The following is a 12,203-nucleotide window of genomic DNA, read 5'->3' as shown; positions in this document are numbered from 1 at the left end:
AATAACGCGTTCTGCTACTTTGTGGGTTTGTAAAAGGTTATACTGTGAACTGCTTTAGATAACTTATCAATTATCTTGTTCCATAAACGTAACGAGACTCTAAAAGATATTATATTCCTTATGCGAGAAAAGTGAAATCACTGCATTGATGATTAAATAAAATCGTATAACATGATGAATATATTTTAATACTTTTCCATTAAATAAAATCTGAAGGAAAATTTTACTTTTTGAGCTAATATCCTTTGGTTTTAAACATGCACATTTCCAGAGTATAATAAGCAAACTATTTAAATAAAATTATTATTAAATAAAATAGTATTCAAAACTGTTTGATAAGGCGCGTCAAATTAATATTGTAATAAGATGCTCATCAATAAAATCGATGGAATCAAATATGCATGTTCGATTGTAATTATTTTAATATGAATTGCATGCAGAATCCAACAGCATATGCACAATAAAAAATTTTAATATTGACAATATTCATGATATTCAATGATTAGTCAGTATTATCTGACTGAATTATTAATTAATCAGTATTGAAAATCTTAAGATATAAATCCGTGAGATTCAAATAAATAACTATTATTGAATAATACTTAATGTTCGAATTATTTCTCATTGCATGTTATGATCTACGAAGCATGTGGTTAATATTAATTAAAATTGATTGAAACATTTGAATTTTGACACCTGTGTTTTAGATTTTATTTTGATATTTTAAATAATTGATAAAATTATTAAATGATATAATCAATGCACATTAAAAGAATGATTTATGTAAAATACACTCACCGAATTTAAAAGGTGCAAAACATACGATTAACTTTCCCTGAAAGTGCTTTTCACACGGAAATGTGTATTCCTCATCACTATACACTTTTTCTGCAGCACAATGTACGCGTGCAATGCAACATATCATTGATACATTGAATAATTAAAACTTCACCTTGTTAATTATCAAATCTTCCTCTTTTCTATATCACGTTATTATACTTTGTTAATGTTTCCGATAATTGTCAATGAGATTTTAGCATTATAAAATCATCACAATCAAAATTAACACTTGCTGCATTAAATTTTTGTATTAAACGTCTGCACCTAATATCCCAAAGACTTTCGCGAAAAAATTCTATGAAAATAAATATTTTTATATATTTTTGTATTTTATATCAGCTTACAACACATTTTAAATAATTAAAAATTATTTTGCATTAACTTCTTTTGTATTCTTTATTATTCAGAAAAATTATTAGAATAAAGAAAACATATTTATATCATGAGATATGAGCGAGCTGAATTAACTAGACTAAAAAAACATGTAGTGAGAAATATATATAATGAGACAAATTCCTTTTATATTACTAATGTAAGAGAAATCATATTAATGTAAGAGAGATACTATATCAAAATATATATGACAAATTATAAAAATATTCATTTTCAAGTGAATTTAGAAATCTTACACTCGAGTGAGTTATTTAAATTCAATGAGGGTCGGAAAGAAATGCATCACACTTTTGAAATTTATTATTAATCAAAATTTCGCGTTTTCCTTTTCCTCATTTTTTCTTTGGTCTTTACACTACCACAAAGTTACCATTGTACCGACACTTATTAGCAATGATTATACCGGATAATTAACTAAACCGATAGTTTATTGCCGCATACAATTGTAATTAACGACTCGATGAACTGTTTTGATGCACCATAGACGCATGTTGATGTTTTCATCGCGACACCAACAATTCACGTGTATTGCGAAATGCGTTATCAAACAAAAGAGAGCAGAAACTGCTCCGTTTTTCCCTCTCACACTTTTCCCCGTTTCTTTCTCTCTCTTTCTCGTTTCACTAACAAATAGATCCGTCGAGCCATGCCGAACTGTCCCGATCGACGTTGCTCTCCCTCACTTCCGAATTTTCGGCGGGTTTTCGAAGCGCCACCGCCGTAGCCGCAGCCGCTACGAAGAACCCGCGCAGATATATATACACGATCGTTCGGCGGCTACGTTTTAAAAGGCCGGCGCGCGCGATTTGATAAGTCGAACACAACGAGACGCGATAGACGAACCGACAGACGACCGATGAAGGAACACGTATGGACGGAAAACGGAGCAACGAAGCGAGCGAACACAAGCCTGCTCTTGCCTGCCTGTCTGTCTGTCTGTCTGCCTGCCGGCCTGCCTGCCTGCCTGCCTCCTGCCTGCTTGCCTCGTTCGGCGGCGAACAGCCCGCGGCCCCCACGTTGTTTGTCTCGCGAGTGGCCTGTTTACATGTTGACTCTCTGTTTACGCGTTTTCCTCCCTCTCCCAAGCCGACCATCGTCTCCCACCCCTCTCGCGGCCTGGCACTGACGAGATCCGCAATACCCTCTCCTCTGCGCTCTATCATTCTCCTTCTTTGTCGGTCTCATCGACGCTTTTGTATTTCTCTCTTTTTCTCTGCCTTCATCTCTCTCTTACTCTTTTTTTCTTTCTCTTTCTCTCTCCCTGTCCGTCGCGACGCGAGTATTCACGATGCCGAATAAAGCTCGGTTTACACTCTTGCTATGCTGATAAAATTATCGGTTCACCCGAAAAATGTATGTATCTTAATGACATGTTGCACGATTTTCCATTTTCGATCGCTAGTTGGATAATCCTTTAAAGTACCGTCAGACTAAAGTACATTGTGACTACTGAAGGGATCACATGATATTGCACTACTACTTTTTTATTACAATGTTTCAAGATTTCGATTAGATTAATATTCCATAAATATGTGCACGGCGATATTGATTGACAATAGTGACTAATAAATTTCTCTCAGCTTCTTAAAAGCAGCATTCTGTACAATATCTAAAGTATAATAATAATTTTCTTATTTGTAAAAAACTGCACAAAATTGTAAAGAGTATTTCAATCTCTACATTGAAAATGTAATAACTATCTAAGTTCTATTCTTAAAATTTCGACTTGATAATACCATTTAAAAAAAACGATTTATCAATTCTGATCGTTCATCATTCGCTGTTTGTTTTGCAAATATTGATATATATATAGCTAGTAGATATGACCTACATAGGGGCAAGAATCGTAATTAATGTAGCAAGTGAAATAACTGCATGTGTTTTATATTTTAAACTTCTCAAATTAGAATTTCAGTAATATTGATGTTTTTGGTGTCTCTCTGCTTGTAGAATAATTAAATTCACAAAAATATCGTTATTCAATAATAATATTAACATGTATTTTAAATAATGATCCATGTTTATCACTTCTGTTTTATATTTTTCGATAATGATATTTGGATATTTATATATAATATAAAATCACATATATTCTATTAATATATTATAATAATTATAGATATTATATACCTTATTAATTCATATATTATATTTCTATAAATATATTAATAAGGCAGTGTATATTAATAAAATAGTCATTAATATAATTATCCAAAAATTCATTAAATGTCGTTTCATTCTTTTTCCACAATTCGAATATCCATTAAAATTTATAGTCATTTCAGTTGTCCAAAGACAGATATAATCCCCCCGTAAGAGAAATATTCCCCCCCATATGTACTTTTAATTTTATTAAGTGATATCAGTAATAATAGTAAAGAGAGTATTCAAATTGATATGAAATAAAATATAAACATTATGTATATGTAAAATATCAAACCACAATTCTAAGTATCCTTATAAAATAGCTTATAATTATGACTAAACGGCGATTAATAAAGTCAGATAAGTAGATAAAGTCATAGTATAGTTCCTTACAGTATATAATAAGTAGTTACGCGCGCCGACTTCGCAGTAGTCACAGACTGTACGGTCTGGCCAAGTTCCAGGTGCCGCGCCGACATTTTTTTATGAAATATGTGTCTTAACAACAACAATGAGTGAATATGTACCGTTATACGTATTGTTTATAAAAGAAAATAATGCACTATTTGTTTTTCTGTGAATTTTGCGTAAATTAAAAAAATATAAAATATGCCAATGTGTGATTTTTCAGAATTGAAATTTATATCAATCGTGCTTGTGCTTATTATAACGCGTATAAGAAACATTAAAATGTCTAAGTTTATATGTCGATAGTAAAACAAAAAGTATTTACTAATCTAGAAGTAAGGAAAAATAACCATTTTTCCTAGTAAAAAATACATTTGTCGTTTTAATTCTATGAAACAAGTCTAAATTGAAAGTTTGACTGTTCACTATCAACTAAATTCGCGTATAAAACTGTTATTAATTACAATTTAACTTTCTTTCAATTACTCTATTTAAAATCAGGTATATATTCTTTCCTAGATTATATAGAAATCAATACAATAAACGCAATAATAATCTTCTAATCAGATTTGTTGTTGCCTTTTGATCTAATTCAATATAATATCTTATGTCAAGAGAAACAATAAAGTTTAATAAATAATAATCTGATATATGTTTATTGTCTCGTCATCAAATTTGTACTCTATCTGACCAACGAAATATTCGTCTCGGAAAAGAATATGCTTTGAAGTTCCACTAGCCATGGTTAAATTTGAGTGACAATAAGTTCCCTTGAATTCGTCGCGCATTCGTGAAGGCTGAAGCCGTCCCAAGCAGCACGTTTTCCAATGCGTGCGCCTACATTATTAAGTTATCAATAGGTTCCACACATGGTTTACATCTTGATACTTAATGTGAGATATTCGCGATATTAATAGATCGTCATATTAGAGAGGCGTCCGTCGCACTCTCCAGCATTTATTGAGGTCGCAACATCAATAGAAATTACGCGACACGTGCTCATTAAGCTAACGCGCGACGAGAGAGTCGCTTAGCATGCGCAAATTGCCTATATCCTAATTGTTTATAGCTTCCTTATACTATTTGCATAATATATTTACGTCATTTTCCTATTAAAGCTATAAAAATCGTGAACGTTGTCATGATAAATACTAAGTTCCAAGTATTAGCAAAAAAATATATCTGGAACACGTTATTTTCGAGCAAGAAAAAATGTCAAATATATTCAGAAAATCTCAAATAATACAAATAAATGTTTTTGTTAATAAAAAACCCACTTTTAATTCAATCTTTCAAATGCATCATGTTATAGATTATTTCGTCTCCTCTTGATACTTTTGTCAGTTTTACCAGCGTCAATTTTTAGAGTAGTGTGACATAATTCTTCATCGATCGGTTGCGCAAGTACGTTATATACAGGGTGTCCGGTGGTTCGCGTTTCACCTGTCGTGGGCAGATTCCTGGGATCATTTGGAGATGATTTTTCCTCAGCGAAAATGTCGAGGCACCAATAATTTTCGAGTTATAAGCGATTGAAAATAAAGTGTTTTTTCACAAACTAAGCCTCGTGGAAATAAAATATTAACAAAATCACATTCTTCAGTTAATTTCAGATAGAGTTTACTTTAATAGAATTTTAATTTAAGGCTTAGTTACAAAAATACATGATGACAAAAATTGGGAACATGCAAAAAACGATGACCTCCCTCGACATTTTCGCTGAGGAAAAATCGTCTCCAAATGATCCCAGGAATCTGCCCACGACAGGTGAAACGCGAACCACCGGACACCCTGTACATACTCGTTATAGTTTATATATATTCTCACATATTTTCTCACGGTAATTGCGATTGCAAAGTTTTCTTAAACGTTCTCATTTGAATTCCGACTATTTATTTGTTCATGGACAGTCGATCGACGATATTGATGAGGCGCGGAATTCGCTGTAAAGCGAGCTTTAACCTCCTCCCACGAATTGCCATGGTCCGCTGCCTTCGTCGATCTCTGTCGCTCACGTTTTTGTGCATTCGCCGAGTGTGACAGTGCCGTATGAATGCCCTGTCTTCCCTCTTCACACCTCGCAATGCAACAGCGTAGCATCAAGCGTTGCAGTGATAGGCTTCCACGGATGACGTTTCTTTCACAATGTTTTCGTATCCGACTCTTTAAACGATACTCGGCCAGATAGCGCGGGTTTACTTGTCATAATCATTATAATTTACGACGACCACAACACGATCTTTGATCGAAGCAGATAAAACGATCTGATAAAATGTTTTTAAAACGTCTTTTGATAGTGGGATCAAATTAAATTGTTGACTCAATAACTCTTCATAATTTAATGAAAAGATGTAGGATATTTTAATTATATTAAATATTAATTATGTTTACTAATATTAAAATGCTAATAACGCGCAAATCTAGCGTGAAGACTACAATGTTATCGCGTGCTTTATATAGCTGAATATATAAGTACTTTCTATTTAACATTCCTTTTGCTCGAAGCGCGAGAAGTAGTAAGTGTTGGATGAAGTTACATCATTCGGGTGCGGCACCAATCTGTCTAGTACACTACTGTAATCTCCAAACGATAATTTTCTCCTTGTAGAATCGACCTAAATATCGTTTTGCAACATGGTATGCCTTCATCTTGTTGTTCTCCGAACGGCAACGTCATCGGAGTAACATGGCTATTCGAACACGTGAAGCGTGATGAACCTACGCACAGACTGTACACATTTGCCTTGCCCTCGCCATCACTTTTTGCCCCACCATCGACAGGATGTCTCATCTACAGCAGCTTCTCGCCGCTTGATGTTCCTGCCTAGATAGTTTATTTACTTGTTCTCGCGTTAATACATGTTTTTCCCGGTGCTTCGTGGAAACATCACGACGTCCTCACAAACTGACGACAATCTACATATACACGGTGATGCGTCGTTTGTAAAAATATTCGGCCGGACTTCTTTCCGGGAAAAGCACATCAGAGTCTTTCATCATCGTATATACATATACATATATATACATATGTCATACATACGTGCTCTGCATATTAAATAACGATCACGTAACACACGGGGCGATCACTTAATCAGAATATTTTATTTTATTCTATGCATCTCACAGAGAAGCGAAGAAAAAATAGAACTAATTAGAATTGTTTATATATAATCAAAATTTACAGTGGTTATGAAATAACGCTCTCTTTCGATATATGTATATACATATATATATATATTAATATCAACAAAAAGATGTCACACAAAGCTGCGAAACTAGAATATGGAGAGAGATAATATAAAAAAAATTATCCCAATTTTTTCGGCTTAATTCGACAAAATCTATTGCAATTGTTATCGTGGGAAATGCATGCGCTGGATGCACGCGGCTAATGACCGATATCAACGCGGTAATGATAATCTTTCATGTATCACCGCCGTCCTGCGGAGTTACGTGCGCTCGAATTAAACCCGATTATATGGTTACAGCATCGCGCGACGAGATATTTATCTTGCCAGCCGGCGAGGCCCCACCAAGCCATCGTAACGAAACTACAACGGCGCCAATCGATTCAGCCATTTATCAATTAATCTTATCGACGGGCCGTGCCGGTGCGCCCGTAACGAATTCCCGCTTTAATCACGTACAGCGGGCTATACTTTCGTAACGGCGGGCCTCCTGCTCAACGTCTGCTCCGCTAATAGCGAGTTAATTGCATCAGGTACCAGGAGAATCCCCCTTTCCGTCACTTCTCGCTCGTCGGCCGCTGCCGAGAAAAGTACGCGTCGTTATCCTTGGAAAAGAATTATGCGACGATATACGTGAGAACTCACTGTCGCTCACCACGTGCTAATTTCGTTTCTAAACCGCCGTCAGTTTTACGTACATTACATACCGCAATGTTCTCCGAGACTCGAATATAATTGCGACTTCTCTGGAAACTCGTATGTTATGATCTTATTATTACTTTCTCGTCGCGTGCTATTTTTTTTTTTTTTTTAACAATTGTCTTCTATTATTCTACCTGTTGTATGCGTATAGAAACGTATTCCGCGTTACTTTCATATGGCTTAGTGTTTTTATATAATTAAGACTTTCATTAAAGTATAATTAGTAAAGTATAATTAATTGATTGATTGACAATCGAGAGGAACCGGATTGCTTTAAACTTTATTTAATACCTTTAATATCGGATATTTTTGTATAATTGTTTAATTATAATATTCATGTCAAAAAACCGTGTGCTTATTTCTCAAATATATGAACTATAATAATAATTATCAACGCTATATCTTATTCTTATAAACGCGTTTTATTTCTAAACCGCTGTTAAGCGAAATATAAAACGCGCGATAAGATGTAACCGCTTCCCGGATGTCAAATATTGAATCGCGTTATCATATGCAATTTTATTATTAAAACGAACACACAGCTAATTTGATGTTAGCACATGTAATGAAACGACAAAGATGTATTCGAGTTTCATTATAATATTAAAAATATGAAGATATTATTATAAGAAACACGGTAAAAATTCTCATACTACAGATTTGTCACATAGTAGCAAATGATATCACAGCATCAACCAATCAAATAATCGTCAAGAAAATTTTTAATTTTACTGCTATATTTCCTCCGCCACGAAAGGGTTTAACCAGCCGAAAGGCTTTCCCGGCAGGTACACAGTGCCCGGCATGCGAGGGTATTTTCAGGGATGTTCTCGACGAGTTTTCGAGGTCCGGATTACCTTATCTAAGAGCCTCACTCGCTCGCGCCAATTCCGAAACGAAATCCATGGCGATCCATATACCGAGGCGTTTACGCGGCGATTTAACCTGGAGAGAGGACGATCCCTTCGCGGGCCGCAGCTAAGTCCGGAGAGCGATTATTATGCGATATACGGACTATCGGGGCGCATATCCGCTACCCTCCTCGTCGTGCTTCACGGTTTCTACGAGAGTGATCCGACGACAGCTATATACCGAGTTGTCGCGTATTGTAATCCGCTACGTCTACAGGGATCTCCGGTTGTCGACAGTATAATGTTGTTGGCAGTATAAGGGATCTTATCTTATTAGAAGACTAGACTTTCAGCTTTCTAGTAAAAATTGTAAAGAATCTGCTATTTATAAAATTTTCATAGTTTCGACGTCGAAAAATTCACGGGGATATGCAAATATTGTATGCGATATGCAGATATTGTAAGTATCGATAAGAGGTATCGAGAACAATAAAGTACATTCCATTATTAAGAACTTTATTCGATTGCCCCCCCCCCACATTTTCTCATTCGTTTTACTAATCCTTTATTTCTTCCATAGTCGACCCTCAAATATCGATGTATCTTCGATCGAGATTGAATTTATAATCGTTTGATTGTATTTATTTAATGCTAACTTTATGAAAAGTTTATTGAGTCTCGAGCATACTCGATTAAAGAGAATGAGTGGAAGAAAATATTATGATCGATAACTTATATTTTCATTTCACGCCACAAAAAAAATTATTTTAGATTAATAAATCATCGCAAAAGTTTTTACATAAGACGCGCATGTTTTTAAATTAATTTTTCATATAATACTCTCATATATAATATATATTTTTATTTATTCTATATTTATTATTTGTAGTATTTATATTTTTTTAATTTTCTTAAAACTAATAAAACTTTTATCAAATAAATTTATCGATATAAATTGCTCGAAAAAATTCAGCATTTATATTATAAAGAAACATTTAAAAAACGAATTTATTATATATAAGAAAAACAGCTAACATAAGTTGAATATCATTATGCTCCACAAAAATTTCTCGGTTCTCGAACATTTCAATGTTCGAATTATCTTTGCACCATTGTGGCACCATTCAAATAATCTTTGCAACTGCCATGACTATAGGATGAAAAAACTTTAAAATACCGATCAGAAGTCGTCGAGCGAACGGAAGGAAAAAGGCGGAACCAAGGAGAAAGGGTTTAGTGGGGCCCGCGAGGTCCGATTGATTGATCGACGCACCCCCGCGCGAAAGCAGATACCGAAAGACCAAACTTTTCCCATTACCGTCAATATGTAACCTAGACATTGGTTTAACGTTACGGGCGCCAGGGCATCGGTGCCGCAGTAAAAGGGAACCGGTTAAATCGCGTCGACGACCTTTATTGCCGTCTTAAGGTAGTTAAGTTAATCCGCGCCGTAGCGAAAACTGCGGGGGTGCCGCGCCCGTGCGAATCGAATCGCCTTTTGGTGTATCTCGCTTCCGAGACAAAAACATTAACATAAATCACAGAACAGAGAAACGAGAGAGAAAGAGAAAGAGAGGGACGGACAACCCGGATTGGACGTTTATTCGATTCACTTTGTGCATCCCCTCGCGATACCCTTTTACCGACGAATTTTGTCCGCTCCCTTGGCAATTAGTGCTGCGAAAATTTACGGGTGATTCGTTCTTAAAAAGAAACGTAAGTCGCGAAAATATAAACTTGTAGAGATAATTATTGATCTCGTTGAAAATAGAAAGTTTGACAATCTAATTTTAAGAACATAGAAGGAAAACAATTTTGTCTTTTTCCAAACGAAGAATAAAATAAGATGTGTGAATTTGCCTATAAATATTTATATTATAAATTATATTTAGAAAAATATTAAAATAATCTAGAAATATAATTTACAAATATAATAAAAGGATTTCAGATATCCTTGAAAAAGATTTGATGAAGTTATTTCACGTCTTTCTCTTTCTTTCTCTCGTGTTTCTATTTTATTTTTTTAAAAAAGTTCTTACCCTTAAAAATCTTTGACATTAAAAATAAAAAACAAATCGCAAAAAATTTCTGGCACAACAACATTGCATTGAACGTATCATTAATATAAAACACAAAGAATATATAAAAAAATATTGATATAAGAAGAAATGGAAAGTTTGCAATCACATGAGAGAATGCGTTGTATACGCGAGAATGTGCAAAGGGATGGAAAGGAAAAAAGGTACCACTTAACCCTACCTCCACGGCCGTTTCCGACGAACGCACCTCGCGTTGCACGAGTGCCAACCCTCGACCTCAACTCTTTCGCTTTTAGCGAGAATTCGATGAATTGCCAGCCGCTACGGGCAATAAATAATGCATTTTGTGTTTGCCCCCGGTAAAAGGGTCCACCCTCAACGAACTCCTCCCTCGCCACCCGCGTGAGATGTGAACCTAAATTTTAGATCGACTTTGAAGGCGACCGAAAGTGTGTTCTAAAGAAACGATCGAGAATTGATGAAGCTAGTTATTGATAAAGCTAATTCGAGAGAAAGAGAGAGAGAGAGTTGTTGTTTCATGTTTGTTACAGAAAGATTCATTTATCGTTTTCTTTGTAGCACCAATATTAAAAATTTCTTACTTTTATGTAACTTTGCATATAATACGAATATCTAAAATTTCTCATTTTTATGTAATTTTATATATACTCTATTATTCTGTTAAAATATATTATAATACCTCAAATCTCATTTTTAATTATAAAGAATCTATTTTAAGGAAAGAACAAACGTAAAACTTTAATACATTTAACAGCTTTTCAAACAATAATTTATATTTTAAATTATCGATAATATCATATTGTGTATTTAGCATTGTTTAATATCATTGCGTTGTGATAATCAATTTCAAAAGGGGCTAATGTTTTATCTAATATTTCATATCTCATATAATAAGTTCGCATTTATTGTTATATTATTTTTTATAAAACGAGGATTTTTATAAGCGGCGCGTTCTCTGTTAATTCCGTTTACTTTACTATCAGAAATCATACGTATAGTATAATTAAATGCTAATTTACTACAATTTTGTTGATCTAGAATTTATTGTTCGGAAAGAATAATGAGAAATGCTTCAACGACCATATTCCTGAGAATAAACTATATTAATGTAAAATATTCATTATTCTCTTTCAGATTTCAATATTAAAATTTTTTCGAATTTGTTGCGAAGCTATCAAGTTAACAAAGGTCTCCCAATACGTCATCGTTAATTGTATTAGATGCACGATTCATGAACATGGATTTAAGACAACTGTCTTAAAATATCATATATATAATTTGTCAGAGTTGAAACTTTTATATCTCAAAAACTACTGCTTAAAATATAAAATCTGTGAAATACTTTTATTACTTAATTTTTCGAAAACTTTTTGTTATTGTATCTTGTTTCGCAAATTTTGAAACATTCCGTGAAATCTCTCTCGAAAGAGATTAAAATGAAAAACTTAACACTCACCGATACGATGCGCAACGGTAGTTGTAGAACATAATGTTAATCTGTAAAATACAAATATTTTCAAATTATATAAAGCGATTTAAATAATCAATTCTAAAATTTTTAAGTTTATTCCAACAAATAATAATTGTACTTTATTAAATTTTCTGTTTAAACTGTT

The 12,203-nt window shown here is 33.9% G+C and overlaps 1 protein-coding gene across 24 annotated transcripts in view; it reads right to left on the bottom strand.

Moving 5' to 3' along the window:
- The window catches only part of Foxp (forkhead box transcription factor P), a 330,454-nt gene that overhangs the window by 227,460 nt on the left and 90,791 nt on the right, over positions 1 to 12,203 (bottom strand). For 2 of the 24 annotated variants that reach the window (XM_083044680.1, XM_083044684.1), the window contains exons 1-2: positions 1,470 to 2,417; positions 799 to 1,135 (exon numbers count right to left, since the gene is read on the bottom strand). The exons of 21 other annotated variants lie outside the window; for them this stretch is intronic. The gene's annotated coding sequence lies outside the window, so the exon portion shown is untranslated. Of the gene's footprint in view, positions 1 to 798; positions 1,136 to 1,469; positions 2,418 to 12,043; positions 12,085 to 12,203 lie in introns of those variants that run through there. One more of the 24 variants, XM_083044683.1, reaches the window with a different exon arrangement.

Source organism: Prenolepis imparis, unplaced genomic scaffold (assembly GCF_030444845.1).
Source record: "Prenolepis imparis isolate NDT839.2.m4 unplaced genomic scaffold, iyPreImpa1.0 SCAF_8, whole genome shotgun sequence".
In the NCBI taxonomy this organism is placed as follows: domain Eukaryota; kingdom Metazoa; phylum Arthropoda; class Insecta; order Hymenoptera; family Formicidae; genus Prenolepis; species Prenolepis imparis.
This window is presented reverse-complemented; position numbering and strand designations above follow the sequence as displayed.